Raw genomic sequence first — 14,251 nt, 5'->3', positions numbered from 1 at the left:
AAACCTTGACTGCAGAGGCATGTGAGTTTATAATTTTGCCCCTCAAGGAGAATGTGACCTGAATATCACAAAATACAGAGCAAGATCATCTCCTCCTCCCATTTCCGCTTTCCCTTAATTATGATAATAACTAGTTTTATGTTTTTGATTAAAAAATGCTTCATATTCCCTCATTGGTCTCCACCTTCTCTCAAATGCAGCCAAGGAATTTTTTTTTTTTGCTATTAACTGCAGTTTGTAACTGTAATAAGCCATTCCTTAGTTTAGCCTATTTTTCAAAAAATACCTGTAAGGAATCAAATCTACCAAGAGCATTAGGTGAAAACAGCCAAAAAGATCAATTTTTTCAGCCTGTGGTTCCTGGTAAAAGTGTTAGCTGAGAGAATGTAAAGGGGAAGTCTCTCCCGTGCAGGGAATTTAAAGTATAGTTATGACAGGCAGATCTACTTATTTATTTATTCAGTGAATCCCAGCTGTGTTCAGAGGCTCCTGCCAAACAGGGGGCCCTTTCCAGCCCGGGAGCTGCAGATGAAGGAGGGCATCCAGGGCAAAAGAGATAAGCAGGAAAGGTGATGAGAAAAGGCAAATAAATAGAGGAGGGATGTGCCCAGCAGAGGCAGAGTCTGGAGGAGAGGCCTCCCTCAGCTGAGTCCCTGCCCTCCTGGCAGAAATGGATTTCAGGGTCCATCTTCCCTTGGGGACACTTCTGCTCTGCTCTGTCACAAAGGCACAGGTGTCTCTCCTCCTGTCTTTTCACAGGCTGCCTGGAAAGAACCAGCAAAACCGAAATTTTTGTGTCACAAGGGCTCCTCTTTAATTTAAAATGTTACTAATTTATTTTCTGTCTGGATGCATCAAAAATTGCCTTTTTGTTAATACCTGGGTTGGATTCAGAGCCCTTTATCTGTGGCTTTATTTTGGTCTGGGGCCATCCAGTGCCCAAGCTACTCCTTATGCTCATGCAGTTTTTATTCATCAGTCTACAGCCAATGAAATGCCATTCTTTACTTAAAAAAGGTTATGTAAATGAGTGGAGGTGATTTAAAAAACATCCCACCTCTAGAAGATTTGGGTTTTTATCAGGAATTTGAAGGTACCCTCCAAGAAACTAAGTAGCCTGGAAAAAAATCCAGGCAGGGGAGGAATGTGGGTGGTTCTGAGGTGATCCTGCTGCTGTGGTGTGTTGCAGTTGTAGTTTGGGTATGAAACATCTCCTGTTCTATGAGGATGGAGTGGTGGGGGCAGGTGGCATCACCCAGGCCATGTGGGGGACAGAGATGGGGGGGAGGTTGGTCCATCAGCCACCACATGGCCAAAAGGACCTGGGAGCTCCTTGGTTTTTAGATCTCCTGAGAAAAATATTCTTCCTCCCCAGTGAAGCTGCAGAAATGACAATTTAAAGTCATTGTAGACCCTTCACCTTTGCATTTTGCTGATTTTTTTTTCTACATTTTTTTGTAGAAAAAAAATTTTACAGACAAAAGGCAGGGAGACATCTGAAAACAAGCCACTCTCCAGTCAGGCCCACAGATCAGCAGGGCTGGAGCACAGGCTGAAGGTTCAGCCCATCTGCTGCTGCTGGAGGAGGAACTGGGGAAGCCTGCCCAGCCCCTTTGTAAAGGGTGGGCAACATGGTAGGGTTTGGTGTTTTTTTGGTGTCTGTCTCACCCATGGATTGATTTGGGGGAAAATAATCTCTTGACGTTTTACAATGGTCACACTGAAACCTGGTCCAAAGCTATCCACCAGGCAGCTCCACAGACATCCTTTAAAGCTCGGCTGTGCCTGGAATTTTAATGTTCTCCACACTCAGGGGATGGAGGCTGGGATGCTGCCTCTCCTCTGGCAGGTGTTTCCTGGCCAGAAAAGCCTTTCCTTGCCTGTTTGAGAGGGGAAGTGCTCTCCACATGGCCACTGCTGTGTTATTCAGACCCTGATGGGACTCGTGGAGAGAAATGTGAATGTGGGGGAAGGCTGTGATAGGGATCTTACAGCTCCTGGAGGGCTGGAAATGTTATCCAAGCAGAAAAAAAACTTCAGGAAGTTGCTTATACTCAGGCCCTCCCCATGAGCTTGGCATGGAGAGACTGCATTTCCTAGCTTGAGACCCTTCCCACATGAGAAGCAAAGGGGGTTAAGTAGCAAGGCAGTCTCTGCTTGGGTTCCCCTTGCAGCACTCCATAATTTGGGCAGCTGTCAACAGCTGGGGGATTTTTTGTTGTTGTTGTTGTTGTTGTTTTTGTTGTTGTTTTTGTTGTTGTTGTTTTTTGGTGTTTTTTTTTGTTTTAAGAGCACAAGGTACATCCATAAGAGAACCTGCATCCTCTGGGAACAAATGATGCACCTGCCTGTGTGGGCATAAGTCATGCAAGGAATTTGGGGCAGTGAAGGTGTTTCTGACCCTGACTTTCCTGAGCCCTTAAGCCACTGTTGTATCAGCTTTCTGTTCTTTTAGCTGAGGCCCAGCTCTGCCCTGTGGGGTGCTTTGAATCCACCACCACTGTCTGCTGTGGTTTATCCCCCAGAGAGCTGCTTCTCCTTGTCCTCAGGAAAGACGTTACTCTTGCAGCTTGGCTGCTCCAAGTGTGCACTCAGGCTCCTTTTATACTGAGAGCTGGGTTATCCCAGCTTTCCATCCCTGAAACCACAGGGAGGCTTTGCCATTGGCACCCAGGATTTGTCCCTCACCAGCAGATCAGACCCAGAGCTGAACCTCCCTAACGATCTCTTCAGAAAGAAGCCCCAGTGTTGATCTCTTGGACAACAGTGCAGCTCTGCCAGCCCTGGCAGTGAGGCTGGATGCAGCTCAGTGCTATTTTGCTGGTGTAAACCCCAAGTAATTTATTCAAAAGCAATGATATTTATCTAGATTTACATCATTTAGCACTAAGTTCAGTCCTTCGGTAACGGATGCTCAAATGCATGACTGCATTTATTTTGTCCCTACCTCTGAGCAAAATGACAGATACGTTTCCTGGGGGATAAAATCCATCTCCCAGGCACACAGCCAGGCTGGCTGTGTTTTTCTGCAGCACAAATTTCAAGGACATGAGAGGACTGGGGAAAAGGAACTTTTCCTCCTGGACCAGGAGCATGGCCCAGTGGCCACCTCCAGCAGCACTTGTGCACCAGTGGCTCCAGCCTTGTGCTGGGTGTTGGACCAGCTGGGGGAAGTGCTCACCCCAGTTTCCCTGCACTGGTGCCAGTTTTGGGGATGTGGTGGCTGCAGGCACCAGCCAAGGCTGTGCCATCTCCTGTGCCACCCCACCTCGGTGGGTTTCTCTGAGGGGGTGACAGAGGAGGGGAGAGGAAAATGAGCCCTGCTCAGTTTTGTGTAACACATGACATGAAATATGTTAGGTAAACACCTTATTAGAAATGATTTGTCATCCCTCTGCCTCTCTCAGCTGCATGTAACTCTATCTCCAGACTATTATAGTATCAAATATATTTTACAAGAGTTTTACCTACAGGTGACTTGCTCTTTATTACTGGATGTAGGCAAAATCAATATTTTAGTAACTAGAAGATCATTTATTTTGCTTTTTGAAACATTTTTCAACAGTGGGAGAGCAGCTAAAGCCTGTGAAGCTATGATTAAGAGCCCCAAACTCTACCTTCCTTTCCTTCTATGCCTCCTAACCCATTTATTGACTTAAATAGGTAATTTCCAAACCCAGAACATCATCCTGAACAGCGACTGCTGGTGCATGGGGTTTTTTTTTTGTTTGTTTGTTTTTTCCCCCCTTGCAGATAGATAATTCTTTAAACTTGGATAATTTCAAGAGGGAATCAACCTAATATAAATATACCTGTCACTGGTTGAAATAGAAGCAGATTCTGGCCTTTCAATAAGGCCACTTCTGCAGTCCCGCACTGGGGAGAAATCAAAAATTGCTCAGAACTGATAATGCATTCCTCCAGCTCCACAGCCCTGATGGAGTTCAGTCAGGCCAAATACCCTGGCTGCTTTTACGTGTTTATTTTACCTTCTGATTTGTTTTGAAGGTCATATGATGCAAAGATGATGGAGGGGAAGTGCTTCTTGTTTAGGGAGGTTTGTCCCTGAGTCACAGCGCTCTGCTGCTGGCAACTGCCCCACAAGGAAAGGAAAATGCAGCTGGGCTGGTGCACAGGAGAGAGAGGCTTTTGCCTCTTCTGCCCAGCCCCAAAGGCTTTGTTATCCTTCAGGTTTGTGGCTCCTGCAGCTGATAGAGCACTTAATCAGTGAAGAAAAAAATCTCGGGCTGAAATGTCCATGTGCTCCGATGCCTGGGACTTGGAGGGAACAAGTGACATTGCTCTCTCCATGGAGGTGAGGGCTGCTTGCATAAAAACTCAGACTTAAGATGCCCAAGAAACAGCTGAACACCTGTACTTTACATCAGCCTGGGCTTTTATTTCCCTCCTGTGAGCCAAGGAGAAGAGCATTCCCCTGTGCAGAGGCGGGGAGGAGCAGCCAGACACCAGCAAGGATGATGAGGAAAACCCTTCCTCCAGAGAACCATCTCTCCAAACACCTTTCCCCCACCCTGGGATGCACTTCCCACCCATCCCATCACCTCTGGCCCCTCTGCAAACTGCTGGTCCAGTGAGACCCTGCCATGGGGTCGCTTTGGTTCACTTTGGTGTCAGCCAGCACACCCAGGGTCCTGCTCCAACCCATTCTCCCTTCCACCAGCAGGAGCAGGACTTCCCTCATGGCAAAGCAAAGGGAAAAGCAAAACAGAAGAGATTTTTGCTCATCATCTCTTTGGTTTTAACAAAACTTCTCAACCAGCCATTTGGTATCAAGTGAGCAAAGGTGTTTGCTTATAAAAGTACATGTGCACATACTGGTGTGCTCACATCAAACACATGGGCAAGTGTATAACCTACAGTCTTTAGACCATAACATTTATCATCTGGAATGTCCTTTGATAAAGTCAAAGACCTTCTGATTCACTTAATTTTCCAGAAAAGTCTGATGTAATAATGTACTTGTGACAAGAGGGATTTTTAGGGTTTCTTTTTAATGGGTACTCTCTCTTCAGTAAAATGTAATTTCCTGTTTTGGAGGGAAGAGTTTGATTCCCTTACTCATTTAAGCAAGGATGCTTATTTTATTTCATTCTGGCACAGCTGCACAGGGTCACACACACTGGGGTTTGGAGGATGAGGATCCTTTAGACCCTGCAGCCCAATATGGTGTTGCATCTGTAGTCTCACAGCTTTGCTACAAGTGCTGTGGGTATCAAGGCATGACCCCATGTCCCCCAAAATAAAGAAAGAGCTGGGGACATACATAAATACCCAGAGGATGGAAATTAGTTGTCATTCAGGAGTTTTGCTGGATTTGAGTTGGGGTTTATTTTTTCTTGCTCCTCGTCCCTGCTTTTGAAATGATCTTGTCAGGCAGGAAGGGTTGGCAAGTGCAATGGCCCTTTGTATTTTGATTTGGGTAGGGGTAAATCTCCCATATGTGTAAAACCTTAAGGTTTTGCAGGTTCTCTATCTCCTGCCAAAAACCTCTGCGGTCTCTCTTCTAATGCTTGGAAATCCTGTTGGCAGGGAAAATGAAGTGCCATCATCACTTGGTGCTCGGTCTTGATTTATTTCTGTTTTACTTACAGCTTTTTTTTTTTGCAAGGATATCATCACATGAGCCTTTTCCAGCTTGTTCTGCTTCCTACCAGAGTCATGGCAGAGGACCTGGGTCTGGCTGATGGGGACATCTCAGCAGCACACGCTAAGATTTAATCATCTCCCAAAGGTGGGAAGGCTGAGGATCGCCATTCCCTTACACAGCTGGCTGGTGTTTGAATAAATGAGATTCCCTCATCTCCCAGTGTGTCTGGAGCAGTGCTGTGGCTTCTTTTCACCAGGTTTGCTGATGGTGGTCCAAGTTTCACCCAGGAGAAATGCTGCCCAAGCCCTGGCGAGGCCTTGCCTTCCCCTCACTCTTCTCTTGCCTTCCCCTCACTCTTCTCTTGCCTTCCCCTCACTCTTCTCTTGCCTTCCCAGCTGAATTTTGGCCATTTTGGAGCAGGAGCCTGGGAGGCTCAGGCAGCCTCACCCCCTCTGCCCCAGCACCCACTGTTCCCACTGCAGGTCTGGCCATCTCGCATTCACAACGTGTCCAGCAAAGTTTGTGTCAGGGGGTTTAAACTTCAGATTTGTGTGACCAAGGAATTCCCAGTTCTGTTGCATGTGCTCCCCTGTCTCTCCCTCTCCCCCCTTGTCTTTCTCTTGGCTGTGAAACAGCACAAGGAGACTCTTTGTATGCTCCTAATCCTGAAGCAACACAGCTTTAGCAACATCCAGGGATAAAAGCACCATCAAACCACAACTTTATGGGGGCAAATCTCCTCTAATCCCTCGCTTTAGCTAAACAAAGCTTCTTGCCCTAATCCGCTATCGCTTTAAAAAAAAAAAAGCTCAGATTTTGTTTTTAGTAAGAAGATGATCCAAAGGACTAATTTTAAGAGAGACTAACCAACTCTGACAGCTTTTAAAATAGACGACAAGAAAATAGATGCAAACTTTCCTCTCAATTCAAGGGTTTTCAGGCTATGCAATAAGAAAAATATCCAGGGTTTAACTGCTTTCCTTTAAGCTCACTTTTATTGTATTAAATGCTCTGACCAACTCAGATTCAAATCACCAGGCCCAAATGCCATTTGATCTTTAAAGAGAGAGTTAAAAAGTGTGCATATTATTCCCAGGAAGGCAGTCCAAGGAAAATCAATTATCATAAACAAGGATTATATTACACACACGGTCAATATGGAAAAACAAACACGATGCTGATAATCGGCCGAGGAAGTGGCTCACATCTGAGGCCACTTTGACTGCATTAAAGATAGTTCTTTATTAATTTCAGGACGGTTGTGTGTAAGTATGGTAATGAGGAGAAGTCAAGCTCTTAAACAGTCAGGCCAAGCTTTCACTCCAAACATGAACCAAGTGCTGAATTTTCCTTCCTTTTAAAATTTATTTTCCTTGTGGGATGTAGAAGTGTTACAGTTTGACTTGGGGGCTCAGCGTGTGTGTGGCTTAGTGCTGCTTGGCTTCAGCTGTGGGAAATTGCTGGGCTTGGAGCAATCAGGGGTTACCACTGTGGTTCCCCGGGGACCCTGCTGGTCTGAGCCCCTGCAGTGAGCAGGTGCCTGTCTCACCCCCATTGTGTCCCCTGGGTGCTGCAGGAAGCCAGCTAAACCCATTGGTTTCTTCCCCTGGTTTGCATCTCAGCACTTACTATGAGGAATTTTCATTATCCATCAGCATCTAGTCTGACATTCAGCAATCTGCCTGCAGGATGAGGAGGATGAAGAGTGGGGTCGTTGCAGCATCATGGTTTCATCCTTACTCATGCTTTGCTCCCAGGGAACAAGTAAAATGTGTACCCACGTTTTTCCAACACATTTGATGCAGCCTGACCGCCTTGCTGGTGTGAGGAGGGGGATGTTAGCAGGTCTCAGTTCCCTCAGCACACCTGGGTGGGAAGGGATGGAACCCAACCCATCCACTCCCACACTTGTGACCTTGCCCAAACTGGGGATGGGACCTTTCCTCCTCACAGATCCTTCCTGCAAGCTGGCTGGGGAGCAGCACAAAAACCCAAAAAAGAATTTCTGTCCCCAGGGGAATTCCAGCACTTTGAAATGTGCTTTGGTGCAAATACCACTGGGAAGTCAAAATGATCTGTGGATAATTTTGGCATTCTGACATCACAGGACGTGAGCAAACACCAAATACAGCACGAACATGGTTTCAATAAAACTGAAGCTGTAGGAATATTTTGACATGGCATAAACGTAGAAGCTAAACAAAGTGAGGAAACTCTCCACCATGTGGAAACTTGCTGAAATGAAGCAGTTTTGATGCTCAGTGTGCAGACAAACTCTGGGCAGATTCCTTGGATGTTCTTCCATTGTGGGAGGCTATCGAGCATGACATCTTTTTGCCACGTGTCGTGTGATTGCAGTCAGATGGGGAATGGTTCTGCCTGACTCGTTGGGAACCTTCCCCATAAATCATGGGGGAGCCCCAAGCCCCTTCTTGCTGCAGATCAGCCCAGCCTGCACCAATGGCCGTGGATGCCCCTTTGAGGGAAGCCACTGATGGTCTCCCAGATGTTCCACCCGGTCCCATGGTGGCACTGCAGCCACCGGCTGCACTTGACTCCCCGTGCAGCTGTGACAGGAACGTGTTTCCCGAGGCCCTTGGCTGCCCAGGAGCTTTGTCCTCGGCCAGAGGGACGTGTATAATCTTTGGCTAAGCTCCCCCAGGACCCCCAGCCTGTCTCTGCTCAGCCACACTGAAAGGGCCCTTTTGAAGTCCAGCCAGCATTGCGGGGTGTGTTTGCCCTCGGACGGCACATGAAACCAGTAAACACCACTTCTGGGCTGAAATCTCCAAAGCCCATAGCCTTTCAGCCTTCAAGTTTCCCTTTCTCGTTGACCTGTGCCCAGAAGTGACTCCTGATTTGAATAGCAAATAGTAGCTGTCTTTCCCTCCACAGCTAAGCTGTTTTCTTTTCTTCCTCCCAAAGCAAGGTGGGAGCTTTTCACTTCCCTCTTCAGAGCGGCTGAGGGGAAGGGAAGCAGCAGAGTTGGTGGGTGTTGAGTGCAGCCCCCATCCTGCTCATGCAAAGAGGCTTTGTTGGACCTGTTTTCTCCTCTGGAGGCCCAGGCAGCAGTGGTATTCCACCAGATAATCACAGCCCTGCAGAAGTGTTGTGGCATATAGCTGGGATTTTTGGAAGCAGCATTTGGTTTGGACTGCTGCATGGGTCTGGACTGCTCAGCAACAGACTGATTTCATAGCACCTTGTGTCACCTGCTGATGTGTTCTGTGTTCAGCAAAAGACATGGAATAGAGAAACTCCAGTGGAGGAGAAGGATGATCAGCAGGAAACTTTAACATTTTGAACCTCAGAACACAGCCAGAGTGAAAATACACCCCTCACCCCTGTCCCAGCCCCACGCTGCAGAACAGGAATGAGCCAGTGGGCTGGGTCTTGTAGCCCATAGTCAGGCCCAGGAGATCAAATGTCAGGTGGGACAAAGCTTTTGAAAGCACTAATTTGATTTTATTCCTCCCCAGTATGCTTCTCCTCCCTGCTGGCCTTCAGAAAAACTGATTTTCACAAGCCCTGGAGGATGCAGCCCTGAGGCTGGGGACTCTGCCTTTCCCAAAACAGCCACGGGAAGCTGGCAGGTAAAGGGGGCTCTAAAGAGCTCTGCTGTGGAGGCAGTGGGATGTTTTCTGTCCCTCTGATGGGGCAGCCTGGGAGAGTTTCCACAGGTCACTGGCACTTTGCCTTTTCAGTGCTCTTCCACTGGAGCAGGACAATGGGGAAAGCGCCTTCATTTGCTTTTGTGCTAATGAAGTCAAACAAGCATCAGGGAATTTGCACTGGGGATCTGTATTAGGGGGTTGATCTGTATTAAAAAAAAAAAAAAAGGTTCTTTGGGTAAAGCTTATCCCAAAAAGCATCTGGTAAGCTGAGGGCACCTCCTTTGTTTTCAGAAGTTGGGTAGTGACTGGGAGCGGGGAAAATTTTTTCCCTAGATTTAGATTTGAATCCATATTTTTCCTTTGTTCAAGGGGGAAGGGATGGGATGTGGGAATAGTCAGTTTGATCTCAATGCTGGTAATCAATCTGTTCACTGAAAAGAAAGTTGCAAAAGCCTGCAGCCTGGTGAGCAACCCCATTTGTTCTCCATCCCTAAATCTCCAGGTCCAGGAGTCATGTGATAGTGCTAGACTCTTCACTTTGACTTTTAATCAAGCTGCAGGAAGGGACCTATGTATCATTTCAAAAGCCTGAAAACCAGACAGGAAATGTGTGACATTATGCTTTATTTTTCTTTTTTTATGCTTTATTTTTCTTTTTCATCTTTTGACTTTAAAGTCCAAGCTATGGACAAGGGCACAGAGCAACATGGTGGGAACATTTTGAGGCTTAATGCAATTATTCAGCATGATATTTTGTAAGATTGTAAAATCCTCTTCTTTGTTGTCTAGATGAACCCACCTGAAATCTGTGGAGTTCACTGCACTGGTGCTACTGTGATATCACTTCTACTTTCACCCTGAAAAATTGACTGGAAGCTGACTTTCAGCTCCAGGTTTTGAACTTGCATCCTGGAGCACCCAGCTCTCTCCTTCAGCCTTTTCTACTTTCTATTGCTTTTCTTAACATTGGATGTGAATAGCTCATAAAACCCCCTGCAAACAGCAAGCAGGCAGCAAACCCAAACATGTCCCCATTGCAGCAAATGCTGGAAGAAATAAATTCAGCTGAAAAATCCCTGTCTTGGTTTTTTGTTATATTTCTTTCTCTTGGATAAGGCAAAAGAAGGGGGAAAAATTAAAATCCCTTGGTTGCAAAAATGCCTTCAGTCAAGTTCTCTCTCTTACTGACAGCTCAGTTCCAGCTACAGAAGTCTTAATGATATTTTGGCCATAATGCCGAGAGAAGCAAGAAAGCCCCTTCAGACACCGGCAGCTTCCACCCGAGTGGAGCAGTAAGAAGACAGCTGAAATGTGTCTTTGAACCCAGGCAGGCAAAACTGGTTTGTTGTGGTGTCCATCCCTCCTGCTGCCCACATCCACGTCCCCAGGCTGGCCCAGCAGTGCTGGTGGCACGTGAGGGTGTCCCCACGTGGTCAGGCATGGAGGGCTGGGTGCCACCAGGTGCTCCTCTCTCTGAGGTGTCTCCTTCCTCTGACCTGCAGGTGCTGGTAGGACACACTGGGTGCTGCCTTTGGCCTTTTTAATTGTGTGGCTTGTGCAGGTGTCCTGTGGCTGCAGATCTCAGCCTGGTCACCTCAAAAACATCTGCTCCCAAAGGTTCCCGTGGAAGGAAAGCAGCTGGGCTCCCCCTGGCCAGAAACTGGCCAGCAGTGCCTGTCTCAGAGAGCTGTGGCACCCAGACTGAGCATTGGTTTGCGTTAAACTGAGGTTGAGCTAAGGGAGAGGTGGCTGCCCTCGCCTCAAGTGTGGGTCTTCCAGGGTCTCCAGCTCCCCTCTGGTCCAGGTGGGCTTAGGCTGGATATCAGAAAAGGGTTCTTCACCCAGAGTGGGGCTGGGCACTGGAATAGAGAAGTGATCACAGCATCAGGCCTGACAGAGGTCAGGAAGGGTTTGGATAATGCTCTTGGCCACATGGTGTGACTCTTGAGGATGGTCCTGTGCTTGTCTCCATCCTTGTGGGTCCCTTCCCACCCAGCATATTCTGTGACTCTGTGATCTCCGGCCCCAGAGCTCTGGCCAACCCTCAGTTGTTGTGTCTGGCAAAAGAGGCTGATCTCATACCCCTGATTTTGGATCTGTACTCCTTTTCTTCTGCTGCTGGCACCAAACCTGCAGGCTAATTCTCATGGTGCCCCTGTCCTTGCAGCAACCCCAGGGTAATGTGGTATTGTGTTCTGTGGGGACAAAGGGCTTGGCTGTGCAGACTGCGCTCCCTCCTGTACCTCTGCCTGAAGAGCCTCTCACAGATGTCCCCTCCTCTGTCCCCCTCTTCCTTGTGCCCTTCCCAGGGCAGAAGGCAGCACTAAACTGTCTGGAAAAGGTGTTTAGAGGTGACACCTTGGTGCTCCCTGACACCAGCTCTAATGCTGCTGGGCTTTGTCTCATCCCTCCTGGGTTTGGCTCCTCTGGGTGCTCAGTCAGGAGCACAACCACACAGGAGAAGCCCCATGCTCAGGAGGAGACTGTTGTACTTGCAAGGCTTTGAGTGCTCACTGAAAGTAATTTTCAAAAATGATCTTTTACCCCTTAATCAAAGTTTTTATCCATATGTTACAGTTGCCCTTAGTTGCCCTTCCTGCCCTTGGGCTGGAACCATTTGCAGATCTCTCTTGGCTATTGGCTGATCCTAAGTAATAAGCACTAATATTTGAGCTTCAAAATCACTCGCAAAGTTGCAGTCTGGTAAAGCCATCTGGTTGAAATCTGTCAGTATTTATTATCCGCTGGAAGTTTCTCTTTGGACAGCTCTGATGCTGCCTTTCATTATCGTGGAAAGCTGATCATATTAAACTAATTACAGGGAATAGCTGATGACAAGTTGCTCTTTAATCTGCTATATATTTTTTTTTATCAGAATTAAGGTCATTCTCCAAGACCTTGATTTTTGGAAACTCCCTGGCGGCAGTTGTTAGCTGGGTTAAAATATTTACAAATCCGTGTATCTTCTGTTGCTCCCGTTAGGAATGAATAAGCAGGGATTTGTTAGTGGGGCTGAAATTCACCATTGTTTTAGAAGGTACTAAGTGCTGTTCCCATGTGCTGCTTACACCACGTGGGGTGGATAAGAGAGGCTTTCACACATTCAAGCTTGCCAAGTCAATTTTTCTTAGGCAATGTTAGGTTGTCTTTAAATCAACATAATCTGTTTCCCATCCCTAGACTTGGACATGCCACAGTAATGCCAGTCTGGTCTGCAAATCCTTCTCCACTGTGAAGAGAGAGCAGGCTCTGTGCAGGCTGGTCCCTGCCTGAGTCCTTGCAGACACCTGAAGGTAGATGGGGCAGCTTGTTGGGCCAGCTCAGGGCACCTCCTGAACAGGAGGTTTGTGACCTTGCAGGAATTGCAAAATGCACTGGAAGGAGCCCCTGTGAGACCTGTGGGTGGCTCAGGCTCTGCCTCCCTGGTCTGCTTGCTGCTGGGTTGTGTGTGGGATGATGTGCCTGCTGCCTGCCTTTCCTTCCTTGCAGTTAAAGTCAATCCCTTGTGGGGAGGCAGGAGGGAAAGCCATGCATTTAGAATCCATTTTCTTTGGATAACACTGTTTTTAGGTTGTTAATTGTCTATGTCCAAAGTTTGGAGGCTGTGGGTCTATCCCTCTCTGTGGCCTTCAACAGTGTAATGTTACTGCATCTGCTCCCAGTCTGCTGTGAGACCTGGGCAGCAGCTCCTCTGCCATGGCACTTCAACTCCCCACCTGCCTTTTCCCTCCCATGTGGATTTACAGGAGAGGAAGGTTTTGGTTCCGAATGTTTATACAGCCTGGCGAGGACACAGCTTTCCAATTACCTCCATACTCCACAAATTGCCTTCCTGTAATATGATGTAATTTATAGCTTGAGCTCACTGCCAGGTCCCTGGGATGTAACTTGGTATGACTGCCTCCATCCATGCAAACAGGAGCAACTGGAGTCCTTCCCTTAGGGCTTACTCAAATACACTATATTTAATAAGAGTTAATCCCTTTAACACAGTTGCTGGCCTTGCCTTTTAAAATTGGATTAAGGCTGATGCACTATAGAGAGTTTTTAATGCCAATGAACCCAACCTGTTCTAGAAAATGGAAGTTGTAAACATGGTATGGATTCTAAGATCAGTCTAACCTTAGGAATTGGCCTTGGGAAAGGCTGCACAAAGGCCTTTTTCACACCTTTAACTCTGCAGGACCTGAAGGCAAATCTGTGGATAGATGAGCAAGGCTATGAGGAGTTCAGCTGATTCTCTGCTGCTCTCTCACAGGCACAATTAAATGGCAGCAAGGCAGAGAAAACACTTCCAGTGCAAGTATCCTGAGGAGGAAAAGCACCAGGAGTAGGAGACCAGAGAAGCCAAGCCCTAAAAGTGACCTTAAAACTGGGTAAAACTGATGCAGATCTGAGTTATTGCTGGATCAGAGAAGTGAAAAAATACACAGTGTGTGTGTGATTGACAAAGGGTTGTGACATCTGTGGGCTAAAGAGATCTGTAGAAGAAATAGTTCTCATTCTCCTAGAAATGCCTTTGAGAAAAAATGCTAAGCTACATTCTTCTGAGTTAATTTTCTGAAAAGTTTATATATCCTTTTATCCCATATTTGGGGACAAAGTATTTTACCTATAAATTTTAAATGAACATTATGGATTCATATTTGATCTTGGAGGCAGAAATAAGGGCTTAGCCCGTACTTTTCACCAGGGCTGGTTGCTTGAACTCTAATTTACTCCTCTCCACAACACTGAAGCTTTTCATCTTATCTCTTTTTCAGAGCAATGAGGATAAAGAACCACATGTGGGTTGTGTCTGTGCTGGATCTCAGGTGCAAATGGAGCAGGATGGAATCTATCCCATGGACAACACCTGGAATGCACGACGCAGTCAGGACTTGTTCATGGCACTGAGCAAGGCTGGTAGGGACTGCCAGGGCTTGATTTCATTCATTTCCTCCACACCTTTCATGCTTTTTAAAATATCTTCCACTTTCTGAAGCAGTAAGGGGAACGAGGTGTTTGCTTAGCCTCCTCTGTTTGCCCC

Source organism: Camarhynchus parvulus, chromosome 8 (assembly GCF_901933205.1).
Source record: "Camarhynchus parvulus chromosome 8, STF_HiC, whole genome shotgun sequence".
Lineage (NCBI taxonomy): Eukaryota > Metazoa > Chordata > Aves > Passeriformes > Thraupidae > Camarhynchus > Camarhynchus parvulus.
Note: the sequence above shows the minus strand (reverse complement) of the source record.